General features: G+C 37.3%; 1 protein-coding gene and 1 long non-coding RNA gene across 2 annotated transcripts in view; both read left to right on the top strand.

Moving 5' to 3' along the window:
• The first annotated feature begins 2145 nt into the window (after positions 1-2145).
• On the top strand, positions 2146-6331 carry LOC307158232. Its single transcript, XR_013821203.1, has 5 exons — positions 2146-2338; positions 2607-2691; positions 4568-4813; positions 5762-5911; positions 6314-6331. It is a non-coding gene; the product is annotated as an uncharacterized lncRNA (long non-coding RNA).
• Positions 6332-12666: 6335 nt separating this feature from the next.
• LOC307158096 (butyrophilin subfamily 1 member A1-like) overlaps positions 12667-15602 on the top strand; it is a 34501-nt gene continuing 31565 nt past the window's right edge. Inside the window, exon 1 of the mRNA XM_079870376.1 lies at positions 12667-12769. The gene's annotated coding sequence lies outside the window, so the exon portion shown is untranslated. The remainder of the gene's footprint in view (positions 12770-15602) is intronic.

The raw sequence follows: 15602 nt of genomic DNA, 5'->3' as shown, positions 1-15602 counted from the left end.
CTAGTAATTTGAATGTTGTATTCGAAAGGAGATGCAAAGAAATTACACATTGCTGGGTGTTAGATTTTTTAGAGTCACTTATTTGGTTTAAAAAGTCTTTTAAAATGTCAATGACGTCAGAATGCTGACGTCATTAGCAGAATGCTAGCGTGTTCTGGGCAACAACAACTCAACCTGTAAGAAATCGAAAAGAAATAAGTACTTGTTCATTCAACTTTCGACCTATAACCCATGTTGAACTTGCAAAACCTACAATAAAATCTGAGATTTCTCAACGGCAATCAGGTGAAAGAGACACATTTAGCCGTCTAGCCCCATAGACTCCCATTCAGTCTGCACTCGCTCGCGATCACCTCCAGTGGAACTCTAATGGAACTGCAACCAAGATCGATACAATGGGGCTAATAGGAAGTGCCAAGGCTCTCCGTAGACGGGCTCTGATGCAGCGCAGACAGTGACACACACACACACACACAGGCATGTCACATCAAAAGTCAGGGCATCAAAAACGGAAAGAAAAGAAGGAAAGAGATGACAGAGAACGCCGAAGTCGAAAGTATGTCACACAGTTTTTCAAAAAGAAAGTTAGCTTGCCCTATTCCTGTATTCCAAAACTTTCAGAGTTACTTATATTTGTTGCTACATGACCTGCTTTTATCTAGCTAACGTTAGCTTAGTAAAATAATTACTGAATTATGATTTACATCCAACAATAATAACATCTCTGCTGTCTCCGGGTTATCATGTCTCGTAGACACAGATTCAGCGGCTGCTGCACACCCACGTCCTCCTTCCCCCACGTCCCCCGTCCCCGTCCCTGTCTCAGCCGAACAAGGTGAGCCTGAGCGCGAAAGGCGAAACTTAACGAAGATTGAAGCCTCTAAACACGTCTTATCTACTGTGTTCACCATATGATGATAACTTTACAACTTAACTAACTTTATACTTTACTTTTCTGTGAAGTGACAGTGCTGCTGCTACGATCGATGCTGTCAAACTTGACGTTCTCAATAAAATGCCGCAGAAAAAATAATATAAAATTGAATAAAACATGTGTCTGTAGTAACCATTGGCTATAAGGAGTTTACAAAATAGATATTTTAATATTTTATATTAAGAAAACTAAATAGGCCAATAAAAATAATATGGTTATATTAGTTACGTGTGTGTTTGACTTAAACAGATGCAGAGTCAGCTACTAGTTAGACCGCTGTAGCCATGCAGACTGTGTTGTTAAAGGGTTAGTTCACCCAAAAATGTAAACTCTGTCATTAATTCCTCTCCCTCATGACATTCCAAACCCATAAGACATTTGTTCATCTTCAGAACACAAATGAAGATATAATGGACCAGCCATTGAAACTTTCAAGGCCCAGAAAGGCAGTAAAGACATGGTTAATATACTCCATGTGACTCCAGTGGCTCAACCTTAATGTAATAAAGCGATGAGAATATGTTGTGTGCAAAAAAAAAAAAAAAAAACGACTTTATTCAACAATCTCTTCTCTTCACTTAGTAAACACAGTCCAGTGCTTCAGGTTCTACGTCAGAACGCTGGCTCATTATTGGCCGAGGCTGGTCACGTGATCACCACAACACATGTGTGTGATGCTGATGCAGGAGCTTGGCCAATAATGAGCCAGCATTCTGACAGAGAACACAGGACTGTTTTTACTATGTGAACAGCTTAGGAGAAGAGAGAAGAGATTGTTGAATAAAGTTGTTATTTTTGTTTGTCTTTTGCCCACAAAAAGTTTTCTCGTCGCTTCATAATATTAAGGTTGAACCACTGGAGTCACATGACTATTTTAACCATGTATTAATTGACTTTCTGGGCCTTGAAAGTTGCAATGATGTTGCTGCCTACGGCTGGTTCAGAAACCTCTCGGATTTCATAATAATATTTTCATTTGTGTTCCGAAGATGAACAAAGGTTTACGAGTTTGGAACGACATGAGGGAGAGGAATTAATGGCATAAAATATTTTTTGGGGGGTGAACTAACCATTTAAGTGTATGAGCCTGTATGGTTTATAGTACATTATCTCATGCAGACTCTATTGACTCAATTGAGTTGCAGACCATGTTGATTCAGACAGCTTTGTACTGTGGCTTTAAAAAACTTCTGTTTTCATTTCCAGCTTGGAAAGGCATTGTCAGTCCAGAACTGGCAGCAGACCACTACAGAAGACAGTGGCTACAAAAAAAAGAAGACGAGCCAACCCTGAAAATTAAACTAGACATCGGAGAAGATGTAGAGGAGCAAGAGGGAACAATCCTCAACTTCTACAAGGCTCCCTACATTGATTGGGCCAGACCGTTCCAAGCTAAATTACAGGGTACTGTAACTTAACAGTAAGCTGTACATATGATGTACATCTTATTGGTTTAATTACATGTATAAGAGCATTGATTGTCTACTCACTGCTTTCTTGCTTTTTTCCCTTTCTTAAGATCCTATTCTGAAATAAATTTTGAGCATATACTGCATAAATTTCATATTTTCATATAATGGAGGAGAATATTGGAGAAAATTATCTATACATTTTTGTACAGTATAGTAGTGCACTTCTTTGACTTTGTGTTTGTAATTTCTTGTCTTTTCAGGAGATTTGGCTATTGGGGTTGGTGTGAATCGACACTTTAAGTATGGTAATGCACAAGTTACAACATGGTTTTACTGTTGATTTTGGTAAGTTTACTAGACAAATCTGGCTTAAAAATAAAATAATAATTTAGCTAAATTAAAGGTACAATATGTAAGAATTTTGCATTAAAATATCCCATAATCTCAAGGCCAGTGTTATATATTTTGTTAAGTTGATTACTTACAATATCCCAAATGTTTCCAACTATTTTTAAATCGTGAGAAAATTGCGATTTTAACCAAGGAAACGGGGCGTTAGAGCAGGGGGGAGCTGGGAGTCGCCAGTCAATTGCGTCATATCCGCTTTACCCTCGGTTTCCGCTCGTACTGCGTGAAGTCCTGGACAAATGCGGAAGTTGTAGTTGTAGCGTCTATCAAGCAACAGACGTTAGCTTGTTTCTTGCAGTCGTTATGGAACACAATTATTCTTTACCGATTGCAGCTGGATCTGTCGACAAAGCATGCTTAATTTTATATTTTCCAAATGTAGCATTCGGTAATAGTTATGTTTATGTAAGGGAAGTATTATTGCTTTAGGTTTGTGTTTAGTTTATTGACATTGTTTATCATGTCTGGTGTTTATGGCCATGTAAATAAATATAGCATGTGTTATACATAAAGATTAATCAGTATTTTGGCAAATGATGTGGGTATGTTCGAATGTACTTTTACAACAATTGTTTAGAACACGTAAAACTGCGCCGCATTATCACAACAATGAATTCGACATACAGTAACATCTATGATAACCAATTTAGTATTAAACCTTACTTTTCTTGCGGTTAATTCATTTTAATGAAATAAAAGTATGATGAGGTTCAAGAGTCAGGAAGGAAGAAGACAGGGTCGGCGTGACTGGGACTCGTACTTTATTAAAATAAAGCAAAACAAACAAAAGTCGTGCACAACGACAAGCGGATCACAGCAATAAGACACAGGTGTTCGTCATTTGCACTTGACCTACTTGCGTCCCGCTCGTCTCTTCTCTCTCTCATTACAGACCGCGCTGAACCACGCCCCCCTCGCCACAAAAAGCATGTCATTATAAAAATAGAACTTAGCCTCATCCATGAGCATGATTTTTCGATTCCTGTCTGACTGAGTTACATCCACGGTGGAGTTGAAAACGACAGTTCCCATCATTCCACGCTCCTTCACATCGTCATCAAGCTACGCCGCTGTTGTTGTTTGGAATGTAGCGCCCTCTAGCGGCCAAAAATTCTTGCATATTGTACCTTTAAGTTCTTAAAGGTTTCTTTTAGGGTGTATTCACACTAGGTTCGCTTGGTATGTTTGGTCTGGAACATACCCCCCCCCCCCCCCCATTAAAAAAAAACATTAATTCCTCACACACACAAACACAGATCTGCTGCATGGAGACGCGGTTCTGATGCCTGTACCGAACTGTGATGGGCAAACTTGCGACAATGACGAGAAAAACAGATATGAGTGAGCATTCTGTCCTTTTTAGGGTCTCATCTTCCTTGTCTTGGTTCGTTTGCATGTCCCTAAGGGTGTGTTCTCACTTGGCATGTTTGGTTCAATTGCTCTGTTAGTGCAGTTCATTTGAATAAGTGTGAACGCTGCCATCTGAACCCTGGTGCGCATCAAAAAAGCTGATTGAGACCACTGAAAAGATGGGTCTCAGTCCACTTCTAAACAAACTCTGGTGTGGTTCAAATGACCAAACTAATCAAACTAAACAGGTGTAATTTCACCTCAGAGCAAATTTTACATTGTGTGTTTTTATGTTTACAGGTAATAATAGTTAAAAAAAGACAAGATGTTAGATCAGATGCTGTTTTTTGCACATAGAGAATCTTTATATCACTCATTGTATACCTTTAAACTGGGGACTGTCAAAAAAATCTAACTGTGAACTTCAAATGTAAAAATCTATGGTTTGATTATTTCCCTGTAGGAAATGCATGCGGCACTTTACTCTTTGAGGGCCAGTCTGACCATCTAATCCCTTCCACCTCACAAGTTCTGGCGCAGAATGAAATGTTTATCATGGCAGGGAGAATGATTGGCCATTCTTTTCTGCATGGTGGACCTCGTCTGACAGGTCTTAGCCCTGCAGTTCTTCATGTGCTGGTAGGTGGAACACCCCAGACAGCCACCATCACACTTGAAGATGTGGCAGATCAAGGAGACCATCAGACCGGTATGTTCCAAGAAGTGCAATGCAATCCATATCTGTACTCCAGTATTTTTTTTTAAATGCAGTTGTGAAAGTGCATATTGTCAGCTTTAATTTTAGAGTACATCCATATCAGGTGAACTGTGTGGGAATTGCATGTCATTTTATACGAAGTACACATTTTATCCTAACAAAATTAACGAGACAATTCAATAGATTCTTGATACCATGAGATGTATGACTGGGTTCCAATGCAAAAGTATGGAAAACAAAATTTGAAAAAGTATGGAATTTGAGTAATTTGGTTTTCAGACTATTGCTCCGATTTAGATTTCTAAAATAAAAAAATAAATAATTTTTAGAAATTAACTATATATAATATATATATATATATATATAATTTTAGGTTTCAGAAAAGCAATTAAAAAATAAGAAAATAAAAATATTTACAGATGACTGTACTAAATACCAGATATAATGATGAAAGTAATGATATTCGAACTGTTTATGTTAAATATGGTCTAAAAAATGTTCAGAGTGGTTTGCAAATTTGAGTCTGGAAAAGTACGGATTTTTGTAGGAATTTGTAGGAACCCTAGACTTGGTTACAACTGCAACAAATTCCAAATGTAAGCACCACATATGGAATCAAACCTAGACTTTTTCTTATAAACTAATATTAAACACAACTAGCCAAACATCAGGCATCAGATGATTGATCACTTACTCTGGGACACTGTAAAGTGGGTAAATGTTTTAAAAGGTTCATAATTCGAACACAGTTAACCAGATATGAATGTACCTTAAAATTAAAGCTTGACCAGTCTCTTCTACTAAGAACGTCAAATATGTTGCATTCCATAATATAAGCCAAAACAAAGCTATTATTGTAAAAATAATTTAGACTACTCTGTATTAAGTGGTATATACAATTGATATGTAATTGTGATGGGTCTCATATTGATTTGAAAGCTTTTTGAAGATGAAGCATCCAATAACCAATCCTGTGGACTCACTGAGGACCAGAGGGCAGCTGTAAATGACTTGGCATTGGCATGGGATCTCCCTGTATTAACAGAAACCAACAGGACTTGGCTTCTTCACAATCTGCCTCAACATGCAGTAAGTCCAAAGTTCCAGCACTAAAAAAAAATATGAAGGATTGGGTCATTTGGGTGTGTAAAGTATTTGTCCCATCTAACTGGACATTTTCATATTTCAGACATGCTTTGTTCTTTTTTTGAATATTGCTTGTATGCAACTGAAAGGGCTTAATGGTGTCTCTAACCCTTTACCAGCATCTCCGGTGGAGTAATTTATGAGTAAATTTATGAAACACTCTCTCCAAGCTCCATACTTAAGATAGCAACAACAGACTGTAATTATTTAATCTGTATGTGACAGATTAAATAATTTTAGACAGTACAGAATACTTTGAAACAAAATAACATAGTTAAGCTTAGAAAAAGGGGGGAAAAATGTCTTGGCAGGAAAAATTCTATTTTATCCTTCTGATATTTTGAGGTTCTTGGACGAAACGCAGTTCAAGCAGGGATTGAAGGAATCATTGATTTTGCCACTTTTGGAATCTCGACCTGACAGTGTCATCGGTTTTTCCACGTCAGTCAATGGCTGAATGAAGTGCAGAGGTATTCCACTTTTTGTCCAACAGTAATTTTAATCAAAAAGAGAGAGAGATACACAGGAAATATGTGCATGCTTGGAGAACCACAAGGCAGGCATTCAGATCGCCATCTCACCTGGACACTAATCCAGCCGTTGAAGTACAATCACTTGATCTTCCACTTGAAGAACAATCAGAAGGAATCTGAAGAAGTGAATCTGACCGCAGTGGATGTGAAAGAAATGGATAAAAATTATGTTATTTAAGCCAGCGCAAATACCTGTATTTACATCCTGTTTTCGATTGAAGTCAAAGTAGTCGATTGTCGAGTTCATGCGCGTGATCATAGGTAACTAAACCTATGCGCGTGAACTCGACAATCGACTACTTTGGACTTCAACCGAAAACAGGATGCAAATACAGGTATTTGCGCTGGCTTAAATAACATAATTTTTATCCATTTCTTTCACATCTACTGCGGTCAGATTCACTCGTGTTCACTCTGAAGGAATCACTCACATGACCTGTGCACTTGTAATGACACATCAAGGATGTTAAGAGGCTAAAAGCAGGTTTAAATATTGCCCCATTGAAGTCAACAGGGTGCACATTTTAAAAAGAGGATAACACGGTGTAGGCAACACCGATTTTTGTCGTTGTTCTCTGTACTGACAGCACTCCAAATTGACAAAAAAATGAGCTCAATGTTAAAATTGACCGGAGTTCTCCTTTAACGTCATAACAACTTTCATTCTGGCTCCTCAGTGGATGTCATTTCAACGTCCGATTTTTGTAACAAAGACATTGAAAAGACGTCTTTCGGACATCATTTTGCTTAGTGGGTATATATGTTAAATGTTTTAGTTTAGACTACGCCACCCTGGGATTTTCACCCAGAGAATATTATCCGTGCACAGGTTCCCCACTAAAGACAAAAGCATGGAGACACGGGTATTTATACAAAATTACAAAAAAGTTTATTATAATTTATAATAAAAAAAAAACATACACAGAAAAAGGGTCAAAAAGGCCGCAGCTCCTAAAAGATCACACTCTCCACACCACACACATACCACACAGAAAAGAAAAGATTAATAAGAAGGTTATACAAGCTAACAGGTGGATGGCAAATACTCATCCACCTACAAGCCTTGACGTTTAACCTTAACAGGCCCAATTCAATAAAGAAAACAATTAAAGTAAACAAATTCAACAGTCTTTTTACCAAAATCAACAAGCAAGAAAAAAAAAGTATTTCTGTTTTCTGTACATAAATCAACACACTTCAAATGAATAAACAATATACAAAATAAATCAATTCACAAATATTATATTTACCAAGAAAAACTATTCAAAACATAAATTATACAAAAGAAAGAAAACACAAAATGAAAACCACAGATTACTCCTTCTGCAAAACAAGATATCAAAACAAAAAAAAATAAAAAAAATAATTTGAGATCTTAATATTGGCAAAATATCCAATGAGGAAGTGTGTCAGAGAATGTCTAATAGGAAGAGAATTGGCGCTCTCTGGTTACTTCCGGTTTCTGGACTGGCTGCAGTAACACGTCTCTGCCCATGCGGGGGCGCTCGCAGGCGAGTGCAGAATGAATGGAGGTCTATGGCGATATACCCATCAAAATCCACTTTTTTCAGGATATAATTTTTTGTCTAGTAATTTGAATGTTGTATTCGAAAGGAGATGCAAAGAAATTACACATTGCTGGGTGTTAGATTTTTTAGAGTCACTTATTTGCTTTAAAAAGTCTTTTAAAATGTCAATCGACGTCATACACATCGTACGACCAGAGATACTGCTTTACGGCAATCCTTCAGTCGCTTTGGTGCTTTCGCGCTCTGCACTTTCTTTTCTCTCGAGGCATCGACAACACAGCTGACACAGGTAAACACACGTGCTAGAAGAGTTTTTGTTTTGTTTGTTTCTGGTCCCGCTTCGGATGCCACGATGCCATCAAGCGGTATCTCTGGTTGTAATCAGTCCTTCACTGACCAATCAGCGTTCATTAGCAGAATGCTAGCGTGTTATGGGCAACAACAACTCAACCTGTAAGAAATCAAAAGGACTTAAGTACTCATTCATTCAACTTTCGACCAATAACCCATGTTGAACTTGCAAAACCTACAATCAAATCTGAGATTTCTCAACGGCAATCGGGTGAAAGAGACAAATTTAGCTGTATAGCCCCATAGACTCCCATTCAGTCTGCGCTCGCCCGCGATCACCTCCAGTGGAATTCTAATGGAACTGCAACCACGATCAATACAATGGGGCTAATAGGAAGTGTCAAGGCTCTCCGTAGATGGTCTCTGAGTTTGTGTAAGCAGAAAATATGAAGATGTAACAAGGCACAGCAGTATCAAAACATTGTATCACAGCAGTATCAAAATGGCCTATACACAAATCCGCCGCGATCTCTATGGGCGCCGCCATCTTGCCTGCCGCCGTTACTGCGCGCCTGCGAAGTGACGACGGTGTGACACCGGTGCCCTCTAATGACATTTCAATGAAAGCGGATCCTGGGGCTTAAATAATGTGATTGTCAAAACATTTTAGTTACTTAACTGAATTTTATTAGGTTTAGTGACAACATGTTGCAATGTTTATATTATATGGTAGCCTACAATTTCTGGTAAGCTACGCTTTTTTATTATTGCTTGAAACAAATTTCAGGATTTCAATTCAGTTCAATTCTTGTGATTTGATTTAATATTGACTAATTTTGATAAATATTAGGTACACAAGATGTGTGTTAATTTTTCTCAAGAAAAAAAATCTCACCTAATGCTGTAAGTTAAACATACAGAGATCCTTATGAGTATTATTTAAGGTTAAAAAGAACTCAAATTAAATATAATGCGTTTTTTTTATTATTATAACAACAACTTTATTTAATAATATGAGTAAAAATATAATAAATATGTAATATAGTACACATATTTAGCAAAATACTCTCTATAGCTCTTTTTTTTCTAGCCAACTAACCTGCTATAGCCCATTATGGTCATTAAATGGCTTTCCTGAGGTAAATGTTATATGACATAATTGTTCTCCAGCTGTTTTATTGACCCTTTCCGCGGTTAAAAAAAACACTGATTGATCGATATTATGTATGATGAATATACATTTCGGTAAGTTGTACTGTTTCTTTTAACATTGTTCATTCGTGTTTATTTAAGTTGAGATGATCGGTTCACGTGCCTCTAGAGATCTGTCACGTCACATTTACAAACACCAAAACGGTATTTATTGTTTGAATTTTGGAATAAAATTGACAGAATCTGAGAGCTGAGCTTTTTTTATATCATAAGTAACCTGCTCTGACTAGTCTGTCGGTCTCCGTGTCCTCTTTGCCTCGTGATTTTTCTGTGCGTGAGAAATGGATGTGTGGCGTGAGAGCGTGTGAAAAGTTGCGTGTCTCACGGTTAAAGCGTGAGAGTTGGCAGCTTACAGGTATTCAAGATTATTTTATTAATCATCTGGCATGAGCTTCAGAACCTAAACTACAGGGCATTGATTGAAGGTCAGAATTACATGAGCTCCGGATGGATTGGCCAGATACTGCATACCTTCGCAGATGAGCTCATCACATTAAAAGCTGTTGTGAGGTTTTCACAGGCAGTGAACTCGTACCATAATGTGTCAGTAACAATACAGAGAGAAAACTGCAAAGTTCTCGAAGTAGTGTGTGAATGCATGGCCGGCCGAGGGAAGTTTTGTAGCCATACAGCAGGGCTACTGTACAAAAATAAAGATGAATAGATAAAAATAACATTTCGTACAGCTACATCTGCTACAGCTGCCTACAGGACCAACACTCTACTTCCTTAGCAGCAAGGCACGCAGTAATGGCGGCGCTGCTTTACTTCCGTGTTTCGCCGGATTTGCAGGTTAATGACGTCACATAACTTAGAATGCGGACCAATGGGCTTTCAGCTCATTATGCCACAGGTGGAATAAACATATGGAAGGACTTTTACTCTTTGGCCCCTGGATTTCCCACCTCTGTTGCTAGCATCTCTGAAAATTGCAGTAGTTATTAATCTTAGTTAATGTTAGTTAATACCATTCTTACGGGAGCCTGCAGCTTACATTAAACGGGTATAAGCACCGCCGGCAGGCAAACGGTGAGCAGCCTACAGGGATTGATTGAAATAAACTTTAGGAATGCAATGCAAATTTATCAAATAATCAAATTTATCATTGAATTAAGTTACAAAAATAAAATGTTGTCCCTTATACACAAAAAGTGGCCTCAGACCTCCAGCACTGAGCCCAACATCAAGTGGTGCTGCAGAGCCAAATGAAGTCCAGCTCCCCCTCTCTGGACATAATGGCTGGAGTTTGACCTAGTCCAGCTGATCTGCTCTACCTCTGTGGATCTAATGGGTGGAGTTATATTCAGTGATCGGGGTTAGGGTTTGGTTGAACCGTCTAGCTGGACGTCAAGCTCCACCCATTGGCTCTGCAGCCTCTGGCAACCAGTAGCCCCGCAGCACTACCCTAAAACTCACCCTTAACACGCCTCCATAGAACAACCACACAAACTCACCATTTCACCAGTTGACTGAAAACTAGCTAGATCACAAAATCAGCATGACAGAAGTGAATGGTATTTACTTAAAGACTAAAAATATTAGTTCACTTCAGAATTAAAATTTCCTGATAATTTACTCTCCCCCACGTCATCCAAGATGTTCATGTCCTTCTTTCTTCAGTCAAAAATAAATTAACGTTTTTGAGGAAAACATTCCAGGACTTTTCTCCATATAGTGACTTCAATGGGGTCCAACGGTTGAAGGCCCAAATTGCAGTTTCAGTGCAGCTTTAAAGGGCTTTACACGATCCCAGTCGGGGAATAAGGGTCTTATATAGAAAAACAGTCATTTAAAAAAAAAAAAAAAAAAAAATACATTTATATACTTTTTAACCACAATTGCTCATCTTACACTATACTCTGCGATACGTCACCCATTACATAATCACATTGAAAGGTCACGCGTGTTCTGGGTCAAAAATGCAGGGTAGGGTAAAAAAAACCTCTCTTTTTCTCCTCAAACTTCAAAATCGTCCGACACCGTTATTTTACCTTTTATTTATTTATTTATTTATTGTAATTGCCGTCTTAGTCGGCACAAACTTAGTCTTTGTACATTCGCTTTGTAAATACTATAGGTTTGTACTTCCGCCTACATCAAGCGTGACTTTTCAACATGATAACGTAGTGTGTGGCGCATCGCAGAGCTAGTGCAAAACAAGCATTTGTGGTTAAAAAGTATATAAATGTATATTTTTTTTAGAAAATTACTGTTTCGCCAGATAAGACCCTTATTCCTGATTAACTCACCATGAGTTGCATCGCAGCGCTGACAGCAAATCAAGCCAATGGCAAACACAAGGAAAACACATGAACACACAGACCCATATAACGAAACAGGTTCTTTGACTCACTTATTAAGACTTGCCATCACTACTGGTGAAATATTAGATCACTAATCTCATAACATTATTCATGCAACTGTACAGTATATAAACTTATAAATAATAATAGTATAGCAATATTAAAAATATATAGTAATTTCTGTCAGTAATGTACAACATTGATTTTGCTCGTTTACCAATTCCAGCGTAATGCCAAAACAATGAAAAATGTGTGAAAAATAATGTGGGAGTACATGATTTTAAACAAATTTTTTTTCAATGAGAATTAAATGACTTGAGTTCACCTTTAGTTTTTCTTTTTAATGTGACGAGAAAGAAAGACTGGCCCCAGCAAACGAGTGTAATAAATACACTAAACTTATGTGATGATTCGCAAACTAATGACTTTAGATCTCTAAAGTCTAAAACTTTGTGATACTTTGTTTCCTTTGATGTTCTATCATCTAAACTTATTTTATTTTAAATTTACATTACATTTTATATGAGATTTCTATTAAAATGATGTTTTTGATGTTTTTTTATATTTCCAGAATAAATTTTATATGTGATAAACATATAAAATCTTTTGAAATTTATTTCTGGCATATTGTCAGTAGTGGGGTCACAGTTCTCCCTATATTTGTGGATGCGTACATTGTTTCATCATCCACATTTTCGTTTAATTCCATGTAACATGTCTGCCATATTTCAAATCAGATTAAAGTGAGGAGTGTCAGTCTGTGTGCCAGAAGAAACTACAGCAGGTTTATCAGCTTGAATGATGGGAGGGACTGTGTCTGTTCCGGTGTTATAAGAGAAAGTGAAACTAAACCAGGAAGGATCTCCTTACGATCGTACTGAACTTTCATATTATTAAGACACTCTTGAGAACACAGTGAATGTTGAGTTGAAGGTAAGTCATGGAAGAATCAGAAACACATTTACCTGAAGTCTGACATGAGTGTGACTTGAGGACCATGTTTGAGTTCAACAGGTTTAATGCATATAATACTTAATCTTGTAAATAAATGGAAATTATATGTATTTTTGCATTTTCGAAAAAGAAATCCTGATTCAACAACCTTCAACGTGTTTATATCACTGATCTATATACACAAATCCGCCACGATCTCTATGGGCGCCGCCATCTTGCCTGCCGCCATACATACAGACGGTTGGTCTGGGAAAGCCCCGTCACGTAATGTGAATTTAGCCCGTGGGGGAAAACATTGCCTTGGCGCTCATTGAAATACACGGGACAATCATGCCGAAGAGTTGCTGTGTCGTTTTCTGTACCGCCATTAAACAAACAAATTATGAATTGAAGTTCTACATCCTTCCTAATAAATACAAAGAACTGGAAAGGAGGACAGGCAGGGGCGATTCCAGGATTTTATAAATGGGGGGGCACAGGGGGGACCAAGAACCAGGGAGGGGGGGCCCATGGGAAATCAGAAAATTCAACTGGAAATAAATACTTGTTTAGAAAACATTAAGCACGATTTCAAAAATATTTGCAATCCCCTGTGCCCTAATATAGATGGTATTAAATGTGGCACTGCATTTATTAGACCACACAGTTTTGTTCTAATAAATAAAAAACAAAAATATAGCTGCGAGCAGTGATTACGGGCCCAAGGCACCGGGGTGGCGGTGCCGCCGGCTTTGGCCCTTCATCGCTGCTAGCAGCTATATATATATGTGTGTGTGTGTGTGTGTGTGTGTGTGTGTGTGTGTGTGTGTGTGTGTGTGTGTGTATGTATGTATGTATGTATATGTAAATATATATATATGTGTGTGTATGTAAAATTTAAGGGACAAGACACAGAGAATTTTACTTGCCTGACCTGATTAGAACAATGAAGAAAAAAAAACACACTAGGGAATCACTAAAATAAATGAGAATTATTCTGATTTTATGATACACTCAAAATATTCCACAACAAATCCTTTAAATTTAATGATATTCAGAAGAGAAACAATAGAAAAATATCTATTAATAACTATTATATAGTTATATATAATAGTATAAAAAATATATTATATATTATATATAATAATATTTAAAATAACTATAAATAACAAACGAAATAAAATAAAAATGAAAACGAAAGTAAGCAGTGTTTGGCTCACGTAACTCATTAGAATCAAAATGTTTCAACATTTGCGATGTATTTGGATGCTAAACTATTCTTTATCATTGGCTTTGTACTTCACTCACATTCCAATATCGACGGAAAAAATCATCCTCTTCACACGTGCAAAAATGTACTTGGAAACATCAGAGCACTGCTTACTGTGAATGGTACAAATTGTAGCCTTCTACTGACTATTTAAACAGAGCAGTGTCATTTTTGTGTTAGGTTGACTCTTTTATTATTATATTTTATTAAGACTATAATGAACAGGCTGCGATGTCAAGATTGCAATGCTGGAATGTGTGTGTGTGTGTGTGTGTGTGTGTGTGTGTGTGTGTGTGTGTGTGTGTGTGTGTGTGTGTGTGTGGCGCGGGCGCGATTGAACAGTGGACACACAAAACATTATTTTCATACAGGACATCATTCAAACTACAAAGTGTTAACTTATATTTGTGTACACTCGCAATAAAACACAACATTGTGCTTTTGTAAGATAAATTCAAGCAATCCGCCCCCCGAAAGGCGCTAATTTTAAAATTAAACTAAAATGCTCACGGCTGCACGGGCATTCATAACAGTGCGCGTCCACGGCGAGGAACGAGCAGAACAGAGTCGACGTTTTTAGTTCATTCATACTTCCATAGGAATTCTTTGAAAACGCTCGCTCAGCTCCGCACCATTATCAATGTCTGTGCAGACGAACATATTTTACTTTCGTTTTTAAGTTAGCGATTCAAAAGCCCCCAGCGTTGATTAACCGGTGGTAAAATATTCTCACTGCCACATACCTAGCATATTTTTATATAGATACAATAGGCCTACCTGATTTTGAACACAAGAGGGCAGTATAGCCCTATGTATGACTTGATTTTTTTTATTATTATTAGTGTTTTTAAACTTAGAGTACAATTTAAATAAAATTCTTTTTAAAAAAAGAATAAAATGGGTTTAGTTGTGATATTTGTATAGTTTTATATAGAAATAAATGGTGTATAATTACATTTTTAGAAGATATGAGGCTTTTAGTGTTTCCTTTGTGGACATTACTTTAATCCCTCACTATTTCAAAACCGTTTGAGATGTTTATTATCCGTTCACAATTTAGCATCTTTAATGTATTTTCATCATGTTGAAAAAGTTTGGTGTGAATAAAATAAACCACTTAGGAAGAATAGCTAAAAACTCAGAGTCTGAAATATCCCAAAAATCCACATTCAAACAAAATATCTGATTTCCTGTTGGTCGTAGCTAATGACTGTAAATTATAAAGTTGTCCGGCTTGATGAGAACAATATACGTACCTAGTTTTGTGACTCTATGTCAAACTAAGCCCCCATTTTTGACTAAAGGTCAAACACACTGCTGAAGGTTCATCAAGATCAGTTAATGTATGCAGAAGTTATAACACACTTCCTGTTTCATTTTTTCGCCATAAATTTGTTTCCTCGCCACGGCCAAACCGTTCGAGATATCAAAAATCCGTCCTCAATTTAGCATCCTCAATGTCTTGACTTCATGCTGACCGAGTTTGGAGGCGAATGGATGAATTCCCTAGGAGGAGTACATCAAATTCCACAGCATGCGTTTCCAAACAACCCATAATAGCCG

This window comes from Squalius cephalus (assembly GCF_949319135.1).
Source record: "Squalius cephalus genome assembly, chromosome: 1".
Taxonomy (NCBI): Eukaryota; Metazoa; Chordata; class Actinopteri; order Cypriniformes; family Leuciscidae; genus Squalius; species Squalius cephalus.
This window is presented reverse-complemented; position numbering and strand designations above follow the sequence as displayed.